This window comes from Cupressus sempervirens, chromosome 6 (genome assembly GCF_028749045.1).
Source record: "Cupressus sempervirens isolate cs-2001-9-10 chromosome 6, ASM2874904v1, whole genome shotgun sequence".
Taxonomy (NCBI): Eukaryota; Viridiplantae; Streptophyta; class Pinopsida; order Cupressales; family Cupressaceae; genus Cupressus; species Cupressus sempervirens.
Window position 1 is genome coordinate 19,197,512 of NC_143123.1, and position 11,248 is coordinate 19,208,759.

General features: G+C 31.8%; 1 pseudogene; it reads left to right on the forward strand.

The window, feature by feature from the left end:
• The first annotated feature begins 1,414 nt into the window (after nt 1-1,414).
• Nucleotides 1,415-2,659, forward strand: LOC149550848 (glyoxylate/succinic semialdehyde reductase 2, chloroplastic pseudogene; annotated as a pseudogene).
• The last annotated feature ends 8,589 nt before the right edge of the window (nt 2,660-11,248 follow it).

Sequence of the window (11,248 nt, forward strand, 5' to 3'; positions counted from 1 at the left end):
GGTAACACAACATGTCATAATGTAATAAAATTTTAGAGCAAGAATAAAGTAAGGAATTATCCTTAGTTTCATTATGATTCTTATCCATGAGAACTCCCTCCATCAATGTGAACTCTTTATATCTTTAGTTTCTCCCTCTATTAGAGAACTTCAGTCTACTACAAATTCTTCTTCTAGAAAACTCTGTCTTTGATATCAGATCAAGTTCATTCTCCATTTTTACATCTCTTTCTCTTTCTATTTACAAAATTTCTATGAGCTATGACAAAAAACTTCTCCCTCTTTGACATTGTTACAATTTAGCATACCTCCTAAATTGTTATGTTATATGCTAAAATAAGTGTGTTTAGTTGCTGAGAATACATATTATAGAATGAAAAGAATGTAGAAACTAAAGTACATGAATCAGTAAACAAGAAAATTGATCACTTTTATTCAGAATACAAGTACCAAAATAGTACATTTTTTATTGAACTATCCAAAACTATTTTGATGAGGTACAAAGTGTTCAAGTTTTACATAGTACTTAAATACAATGCACTCAGATATCACAAGCATTCTCAGCTCCTAACATAATATTTGAATTAAACACATTGTATAAATAAAAAAGTACTGAAAAGAGATAAGAGGAAAGGCATCCATTTCCTAAACAGGAGATTTGTTGTGTTAATGTTGAAGGGTGGAGCCAACATCTCTGTCTGGGAGTAAACCTACAAAAAATGAAAGAAGAGATGGGTTAGTTCATATGAAGTAACCAATGGAAAACTTTCCTGTCATCTATACTCTACTATTCCTACAACATGGTTATTTAGATAACTATGTTAAAGATGAGAAGGCAAGAGAAATCTTTAGAAAAAAACATGTTCATACTAATGAGTTTGTTCCATATGTAGATATAGGTATGAAGTTTGAGGTTGTTGAATGATCTTGCATAATTACATGCTTGAAGTCTTTCAACTAAGTCATGTAGTGGCAAAGACTAAAGACATGGTGAGACTATCGAGGGGGCATACATAAATTACAAGTATGGGACCTTCAAGTTGAACCATAGCATGAGATTGAAGACACGAGGAGATTTTTAAAGAGATGTACATGTGTTATAGGTATGAAACCTTTCAGTCAAATCATGGAGGACGTATGAAATTCTTAGTCTACGGGTTAATGGAATTGGATCTTTACAAGCATACAGGTAGAAAAGGAAATAAAAAGGTGTTAAACAATAGAGATTTTATGGAAAGATTCAGGATATGTACCAAACCTGAATAAAGCTACAGCAATTAATGCAATAAGGCATGAGTGTTTTTGTATCACAGTCATAAACATTTCTGATATATAGAGTTGCTATTAATCTATAGTAGGGAATGCTAAAAATAAAAATACATTTTTATAATAGCAAGCATTGATCAAATTCGAAATGGGGTTCGTACTAGCAATCTTGAAAAATGAAGTCACAACTACCACATAAATGGATAAAACATGTTCAACCTTTTAAATCAGATATTCAACATATGAGCATACAAATGAATGAAATACAATACAAGGAAATAAAACTGCAGATTTTATGTTAAACAACAAGAATATTTTCAACATAATATTCTACAGCAAAATAAGCATAACCAAAAATCTCATGATTTCACCAGCATAACATATGATCACATATACAACAACAAACAGAAATCTCTAGAATAGAGCTACGATTGTGGGGTTATGGACTTCATTCAATACAAGTATTACCTTCAATTAGGAAAAGGTTCCAACTAGCATCAAGTAGACATGAAATACAAACTCAGCTTATTATGAACAAACATAAACAAAAGTTACATGTTTTTAATCCATAACTAGTATGACGCAACATTATGCTAAAAGAATGGAACAACAGATGGTGTAGCAAAGGTTTTCTAGGTCTTGCAATTATGGGTTCTCCTATGGATCATCTCTAGGTAATGTTGCATCAACATGTGACATCATTTTTTCCATGCTAGCTAAACCTGGAAGTGTAGTTGGGTTCATATTTAGTGGATTCTACATTCTCCAACAAGTTGATTTCCATAACTATTTTTTGCCTGAATAAATATGTACTTTATATAATAATAGTTGTTTCTTATAAACCTTTAGATAGAAGTTACTAGTGAAAAGCAAGTTGTTACACATGGATGTCTCTACAATTGATGAAGACACTTCTAAAGCTATAAGTGTACTTGTCAAAGCTACTGGTGCTCAATTTTTTGAGGCTATAGTTTTAGGTTCAAAGAAGCCAACAGAAGAAAGCAACTTGATCTTTCTCACAGAAGGTGATAAATCTCTCTATGATGAGGTTGGTCCACTATTAGACTTAATGGGAGAGCCATGGTTTTACCTTGGTAATGTGGGTAATGATGCTACAATGAAGCTAATTGTCAATATGATAATGGGAAGTATGATGGCTTCATTCTCAGAGGGATTAGTTCTTGGTCAAAAAGTGGAATTAGATTCCAATATTATACTTGAGGTAATATCACAGGGTCTTATAAATTCCCCCATGTTTTCATTCAAGGGCCCATTTGTGGTAAAATCCAGTTACAGCCTAGCATTCCCACTTAAACACTAGTAGAAGGATTTGTGGTTAGCTTTGGCAATGGTAAGAGAATTGTTGCAGTCTACTCCAGATTTATCTTTGTAATAGCAACAAGAAAAATAAAACCCTCATTCAAAAGAAATAGTAGATAACTATGCAAGGGCCAAAGTATTCTACAGGATAAATCATGAATATAACATAAGGAAATCAGTTTACCATCAACAAAAGAAGAAATCAAACTTATAGCTAGCAAAAGATGAAACTTGTCCAGCATATTGTGAACCCTCCAAACATCCATAACCAGCAAATAAAACTCATGCCAAGAAGCAGTTGGCCATACAAAAATGGCTACCAACAGAAAAATAAGACCAGTGACCAAGAAAATCCATAGTCCAAACTTGGCTTTAGACGAGGAAGTATAGCATGGTGTCCAAACAATCATGCTCGGATCAAATCTATAGAAGAAAATTATATATAAATCTGCAAATACATGGCGTCCAAGGCTAGAGAAGCAAATGAAACCCATGAGCTCTCAAGCAAATCGGTTGCCAAAGATAAACATGGCATCCCAAGCTCATAAAAACACATCCAAGACCGGCAAAGAAGGAGGAAATCATAGACAAAAATCTCTAAGCGGCTAAGGTTTTTGAAACCCCATTCTCTCTTCTCTCCATATGTAAAACATCAAAAAATAAATAACAAAACAAAATGCCTTGTACCTTTCATACATTATTCATACTTTCCTTTGCCATATTTCATGAAATTTTGGGTCCACACAATAGGGTTGTATTTATTTATTTTGAAAACTCCTTGTGCATAAAACTAAGCTAGCTAAATAATAAAACAATTTAAGTTATACATGCATTAAATATTATATAAATGCCAATATTATAAAATGCATATATAACTTAAGTAAACAAATATATTTTATAAATATTATACATATTAAATGAGTTTTATCATTATTAATCATTTAATATATACAATAGTTACGAATTATTATTTTTAATATTCCCTTTATTATATCTACTAATACTAACATGTTTATAAAAAATTGATAAAATATAATAATAAACATGTTAATATTAATAAATATAATAGAAAGAACTTTTGATTGTAAAATTAATAAATCAAATGGTTACAATTATAAAACCTTTGATTTTATTAATTAAAATAAAGGGAATTAAATGGAGTTAGCAATCTTAAATGCCTAAATGCAAGGGGAGTGTCTATTTTTGAACTCTAAAGGGACATTTAGTTAACATTTTCATGAAGACTTGAGTATGGAGCTATTTTAGGAGGCTAAGGGCAGATCAAGATTCTCATGTGATGATGGAGAAGATTAGTGCTATTTTTGGTGATTTATGGATCAGTTAAGGGCAATTATGCATGTAGTTCATATTGAGAGCCTATTTTATGCATATATTTCATAATTATGAAGAGTTTTACATGCTATATTTTTGGGTTACTTGAGGGATCTGAGTTTGGGTTTTTTGTGCATGATTTTGAGGATCTAGAGGCAGTTTTCCAATTATCTATCAGTTGGGCAGGTGGTTGAGAGTAGTTTTAAGAGGCTTCTTCATAGTTTTCATCATTTTTGACTAATTTTTTTCCTAGGCATGATCTTGGAATCCAAATTAGGGTTATGATTTCTATATATTTTACATTCACCTCATTATGAGGGATCTTCTTTCATATTTAGATTTTTGCACATTGCAGATTTTGAGTTGATTGTAAGAGAAAATTTGTTGCAGAGATTTTTTTAGCATTGGTTATAGAGATTCGGCGGTTCCTTCTCATTTATTCTTGTGCAATTTTGTGAATTTTTTAGTTTAAAGTTGCGTTCGCCTTCATTTAAGTTATGTTCCTTATTGCAGATTTGAATCTTGATACTTGTGATTACAGGTCTTTGTTTGTGATCGTTGTCTTTTTGTAGAAAATTGGTGAAACCTAGGTATCCCTTTCAAAGTAGAAGATCCAAGTCCTTGCATAAAAACAATTTTGTGGTTGCATGTTTGTCTGAGTATTAAGAATCAATTATGTCTTTTCATAATTCGTGTTGATTTGATTAAAGTTGCATTCAAAACCATCGATGCATCACCTCATTTAGGTTAGTATTTATTATTTTTCATTCATTTCTTACCCCTTATCTCGTGTATAATTTAGAAGGCCTAGCTTCTAGAGATTCATCTCTCATTTTAAGACAACCCACCACCCGAGAGAGTTTCCATGTTTTAGCAAGATGGCTAGATTTTACATCTCACTATAGGCACAATCCTAATTGACAATAGACATCTCATGACAAAGACAATAATCAGCGAATATCAGTGTACATCAAGTACTAATTCATTTGCAATATGCCCTTGTCAATACTGCACCAACTGATTGATCTTCAACATGCTATGGTTGATGCATCAATAAACTTTATTTAGTGAGCTTCAGATAGGGGAATGACCCCTAGCTTACCTCTTAGATACAAAAATGCATCCTTAGGTAATGGCTTGGTGAATATGTCTGCAATTTGTTCGTTAATATTTAAATATTCCAATTTTAGTTATTTATCTTGTACCAATTCTCTCAAGAAATGATATTTTATAGCAATGTGCTTTGTTTTATCACTAGATTCTTTGATATATTGATTGCACTGTGTTATCATAGTATATAACTACTAGATCCTTTATCTTTATCTTCATACCTACCAATAGTTGTTTGAACCAAACAATATTAGAACAATTGACTGTTGTTGCCACATATTCTACTTTTTTTGTGGATTAAGAGATACAATTATATTTCTTGATTTTCCAAGACACTAGTCTTTTACTTTTAAATCTAACTTTCCTCCTATTTTGTACCATAAATCATATTCTTCAATACCTTTTAGATATCTCATGATTCTTTTGATTGCCATCATGTGATTTTCTTTGGGATTTATAGAGAATCTTGCCACCATACTGATTGCTAATGCAATATCAGGCATTGTATGCACTACATACTACAATTTTCTAATCATTGATTTGTATGTGGTCTAATCTACCTCTTTGGAATCATTATTTTTGGAAATTTCATGTCCAGTACACATTGGGATTCCAACTAGTCTTGAATCTTTCATTCCAAATTTCCTTAGTATCTCCTTGATATATTTAGATTGAGTAATGTAGATACCATCTTTCTTCTACTAGATCTACAATCCAACAAAGAATTTTATCTCTCCAAACATAGAAATTTCAAATTCTTTACACATTTCTTCTAAAAATGCCTTGCACAAGTCATCATTTTCTATGGATAGAGTTTCATCCATAAATATCTCTACCAACACAATCTTTTTGTCTGGTCCTTCTTTGACATATAGGCTACTATTATCATTTGTTCTTTGAAAAACAATTTGTACCAAGTACCTATAGATTCTTTCATACAAGGCTCTGGGAGCTTGCTTGAGACCATAAAATGCCTTGTATAATTTGCAGACCATGTCTCTTTTGCTAGGATCTACAAAACCTTTAGGTTGTTCAATGTAGAGTTCCTCATTAAAAATTTCATTCAAGAATGCAAATTTTACATCCATTTGATAAAATTTAAATCCTTTGTGAGCTGCATATGCTAGTAAATTTCTAACACCTTCTAATCTTGCAACAAGAGCAAGCGTTTCACCATAATCAATACCTACTTCTTGAGAATAGCCTTTACATACTAAACTTGATTTTTTTTGGAAACTTTTCCATCTTCATTTAGCTTATTTTTGAATACCCACTTTGTGTCAATTAAATTATTATCCTTGGGTCTAGGGAACAAGGGTCCAAGTTTTATTCTTCTCAATCTATTCTATTTCCTCATTCATTGCTTCAATCGAACTTTCATTATTGAAAGCATCTTTAATATTTCTAGGTTCAAATTTAGCAAGTAAACATGTACCTTTCAATTTGTTTCTTGTCATTGTTCCATCTGATTTGTCTCCAATGATCTAGTCTGGTGCATGATGCCTTCTAACATATCTTGCTAGCACAAGTTCTTTGGATTTTAAGTTTTTTTTACTGATTTCTTCATGAACTTCAGTGTTAAGCTTGGGTCCCACTGTCTATGACTCAAGTCCATCAGACTCGGTTTGCTCTAGTAATAGCTTGATAGCTTCTAACTGTGACTCGGGTCCTTGACTATGACTCAGGTTGCACTGATTACAACTCAATAGCTGTTGGAGATTTTGGGGACTTGGCAGGTGAAGCCTCCTATCTACTAGATAGATTTGGTAGGGTATTAGGTTCATAGTAAATAAATATTTTGTAACCCTCATGTTCTATTGTTACTTTCTTCTTCACTCTTTTTTGCAAACTCATCAATTCTCACATGTGCACTTTATATGATTTTATGAGTAGATAAATTCAAACATTTGTATGCTTTACTTCTACAGGAGTATCTTACGAATATGCCTTCATCACCTTTGACATCAAATTTACTTTTTCTAGATTCTTTCAAGATGTAACATTTGTTGCCAAATATTTTCAAGTAACTTACATTAGGTTTGTAGCCATACCATAGTTCACAAGGAGTTTCATTTGAGTCCTCCTTTAGCTATACTTTGTTCAAGGTATGTACTATAGTGTTGATTGTTTCCTTCCATTATTTGATTGTAACATTCGTTTCTATCATTAGTGTTCTTGCACAATCCATGATAGATCTATTCCTTCTTTCAACTATTCCAATCTACTGATGTGTATCAAGGACTGATACTTGTCTTTTAATTCCTTTTTCAATGTAGAACTCATTGAATTCATTAGAGATGAATTCACCACCTTTGTCTAATCTCAAACATTTCAACTTCTTTCCAGTTTCTTTTCCTACTCTTGCCAGATACCACTTGAATTTTTCAAAAGCTTCGGATTTTTTTTTTAGATACATTACAGTCATCATTCTAGAATAGTCATCAAAAAAAAGAATGAAAAACTTATCTCAACTATAACTCTCAATTTCCATTGGTCCACATAAGTTTGTATGCACAAGCTCTAAGATTTCTTCAGAATGATAGTTCTTGGTTTTGAAACTAATCTTTCCCATCTTACCAATTTGATAGTTTTTGCATAGACCCATATCAGGTTTCCTCAAGCTAGGAATACCTCTTACTCTTTTGTTTTTTCTTATTTTAACTAGATTATCAAAGTTAACATGATATAATCTCTTGTGTCATAACCAAATTTCTTCTACTTGAGCAATAAAACATGATTTTTTAGTGAGATCTAGATAGAATAAATTACATTTTGTTTGTTTTCTAGATCCAATTAGATTTCCTTTTCCATCCACTAGTTTGGTCTTCCCATTAATAAATTCTACCTTGAATCCCATGTTATTCAATCATGCCACACTCAGAAGATTGTCCTTTAATCCTTCAACCCAATAGGTATTATTACATATAAGTTCATTGGTCAAAGAGATACATCCTTTTCCTTTTATGCAACAAGGTTCATTATTTCCAAATCTCACACTACAGCCATCATAATGTTCCATGTGTTAAAACTTTGTTTTGTCTCCAGTCCTATGATGTGAGCAACCACTATCAATAATCCATGTATCATTTTTGCTAACATGAGAGTTAAGTGCCATCTTATCTCCATCATCAGATTCATCTTTTACAGCAATATATACCATTTCATCTTCATTATTATCAAAAAATTTAGCCATAAAACAAGATTTCTTACCTTTGTCCTTGTAGTCCTTGTAGTTTTTGAATTTTTTCTTGCCTTTGCACTTATTTCTTTTCTTTTCATCTATTTTTTCTCTGTTTGGGCACCTTGCAACAATGTGACCAACTTTTCACAAGAAAAGCATATTAGAGGAATCTTATCTTTGTACTTTCCTCTACCTTTGGAACATTTCCTTGCAAGTAGGGCTTCAACAGCTTCAAGATCAATGTCTGAACTTTCTTCTTCTTCTTCTTCACCTCCTGATTGATTGGTCTTTGATTTATTACATCTTTTATTAAGTGAAATTTTGGCTTCAAATGCAGACTCAATACTTTTGGAACTATGTTTTTGTCATAATTATCCAACTCAAAAGTTTTCAATCTTCCAACTAGAGCATCCAAAGTTATATTTCTATTTAGATCACATCTCATCTCTTGAATAGGAGACACTCTAATTGCATAGATAGGAAGAAGGGTTCTGAGTACCTTGCTTACAATTGTTTTGTCCTCAATGTCTCCTCTAGATGCTTTGATTGCACTCGTGCTTGCTTTCATTTTTTCCACATATTTTGCAATGTTTTCATCTTCTCTTATCTTCATCTAATCAAATTGTCCTCCAAGACTTTCATCTTTAACTCTTCTTACATTATCATCTCCTCCATAGATGTCTTTCAGTTTAATCCACATATCATAAGCTGTAGTACAACTTTTGACTTCATCAAATTCAACATAATTAAGAGAAAATGCAATGTCAATCATTATGATGTTATGATTTTTATTTTTAGCAATATCTTCAATTGATAATATTCCAATGGGAGTCTTTTATTCAGTGTCAAGATACTTACAACCTGAATCACTGATAGTTTCTAAATGCAACCTCGTAAGTCCTTTCCATGTTGCAAAATTGTCTCAGTTCAACCTGGGAATCTCTCTTTTGTAAGACATCCTAATCTTTAGCTTAGGTCCTTGAAACCTTCTGTGTAAGCACCAAAAATCTCTAATACCAATTGTTAGAAATATATGAGGAGTAACTAAGAGGGGAGGGATGAATTAGTTACTACTAAAATAAATTCCAAATCCCTTAGATGTTAGTACAAAATAAACTCTAAAAACTTAACTCTATTGATGCTCGACAAACACACACAAAATGTTGTAACTTGGTAAACACTAAAAATGCTCAGTAAATGCTTATCATGAGAAACTTAAGATGTTATTATTACTTCAACTTAGGTGCAAACACATAAGAGAAATAGCATGAACACATTTGACACCAATCTTTAACATGGAAATCTAATTTGGAAAAAACCACCAATTGCAACTTGTTATTGATTTTCACTCTTCTAAAGTGAGCTTTGTTAGGAGCCAACCCTATTAAAGGTTACAAAACACACTGTTAGGTGTGATCCTAATAGAGGATTTAATCACCCTATTAGAGGTCTTTGGAAAATTCAATAGAAATGCCACCTTGTTAGAGGATTGACAAATAGCTATTAAGCCAACTCTATTAAGAGGTTTAGATCACTGCTACAATGGTTAAAGAGTAACAATGAGATGACTTGATTTTTGGATGTGGGTGAATTGCTAATCACGGATCTCAATTCTAGCTTATATACTTGATCCTTCTTGATAAAATGAATCTTTTCAGCTTCATAAGGATATTCTTCTTATCCTTCTAATTTTCTTCCTCTTAGCATCATTAAATCTTCAATTATCTTCCATACATTCATCTATTTCTAATTCTCAACTTGATCTTATATTTATATCTTTCATATTGTCAAGTTAGCTAGAATATAACTTAGAATAATAATATTCACCTCCTCAATTAGCTAGAACCAACACTCAATTCAATTGAACTTAATATGTCAAAACAAGAAAATCCTTTTTTAGCCAACCCTGATTAGTAGACACTAATTCTGAAACAATTTTCTTATGTTAATTGAGTGAACTCAGTTAACACTGCATATTTGCAAATTCCTTTGCTAAATGAGTGAGCTTGGATAACACTAGTTCCATCCAATATTTCCTTCATTAAATAAGTAAGCTTAGTTAACACTCAACTTCCCCAAACTGTCCTTTGTCACCCGAGTGAACTCGTTAGATATTGTCTAGGAAAACTTTGGAATACTCGGTAGACACAAAAAAATGTCTTTAATGCTTGAGTGAGCTTGGTATACACTAACTAGCAATGAAATGGATTTTTTTGTAACATCAAAGAAAATACACAATTAATCAATTGTTCCAACAATTCTACTAAAAGAAAGGCATACAAGTGTTTTAATTCTAACACTAACAAAATTGTGAAAAGTACAAATGTTAGAGTTGATGAATTTGTAGAAAAGAATGAAGAAGAATACAAGAAAGAACCTAAAGATTACAAAAAAAATTCTAAATATATGAAGGAGAACCAAGTACATTACCTAAACTAGAGAAAGAGGTTTTTGAGCATCAGTAGCTAGGCAATATCGAGGTTCAACAAAAAATCTATGTCAAGCATCAAGCTATAGGAGCCAAACATCAAATAGAGGAAATTGAATAGCAAACAGACCATGCTAATTTGTATCCATAGATAATTGAAGAAGATGAACAAGTTATTGATCTCATAAGTAACTTTATCCTTATCTTCAATTTTTTTCAAAAAATCTTTATTTTCCTTGAATGTTTGCCTCAGATTTGATCTTTTCCAAAGTATTCTTCCTTTTGCATTACTCAGTTAACATTACATCTGCTCAATTAATACTCAGCTCAATTAACACTAATATTTATTGGCCAATACTATACATTCTTCACTTCTTCATTATGTGCTTGGTGACCACTTTAGTGGCTTGGTTAATACTAGGACTCGTTCATTCATGAACCAAACTGTCTTGCTTATATATGATCTTAACACTTAATAAAATCATGCAAAACAATCAAATCAACATTATATTATCAAATTATAATTAATTAAAATTCTCATTGAATACCATACACTTACCAACTCTTACATCATCATCATACTTTCTTCAAATCCTCTTCATCAATCAAAT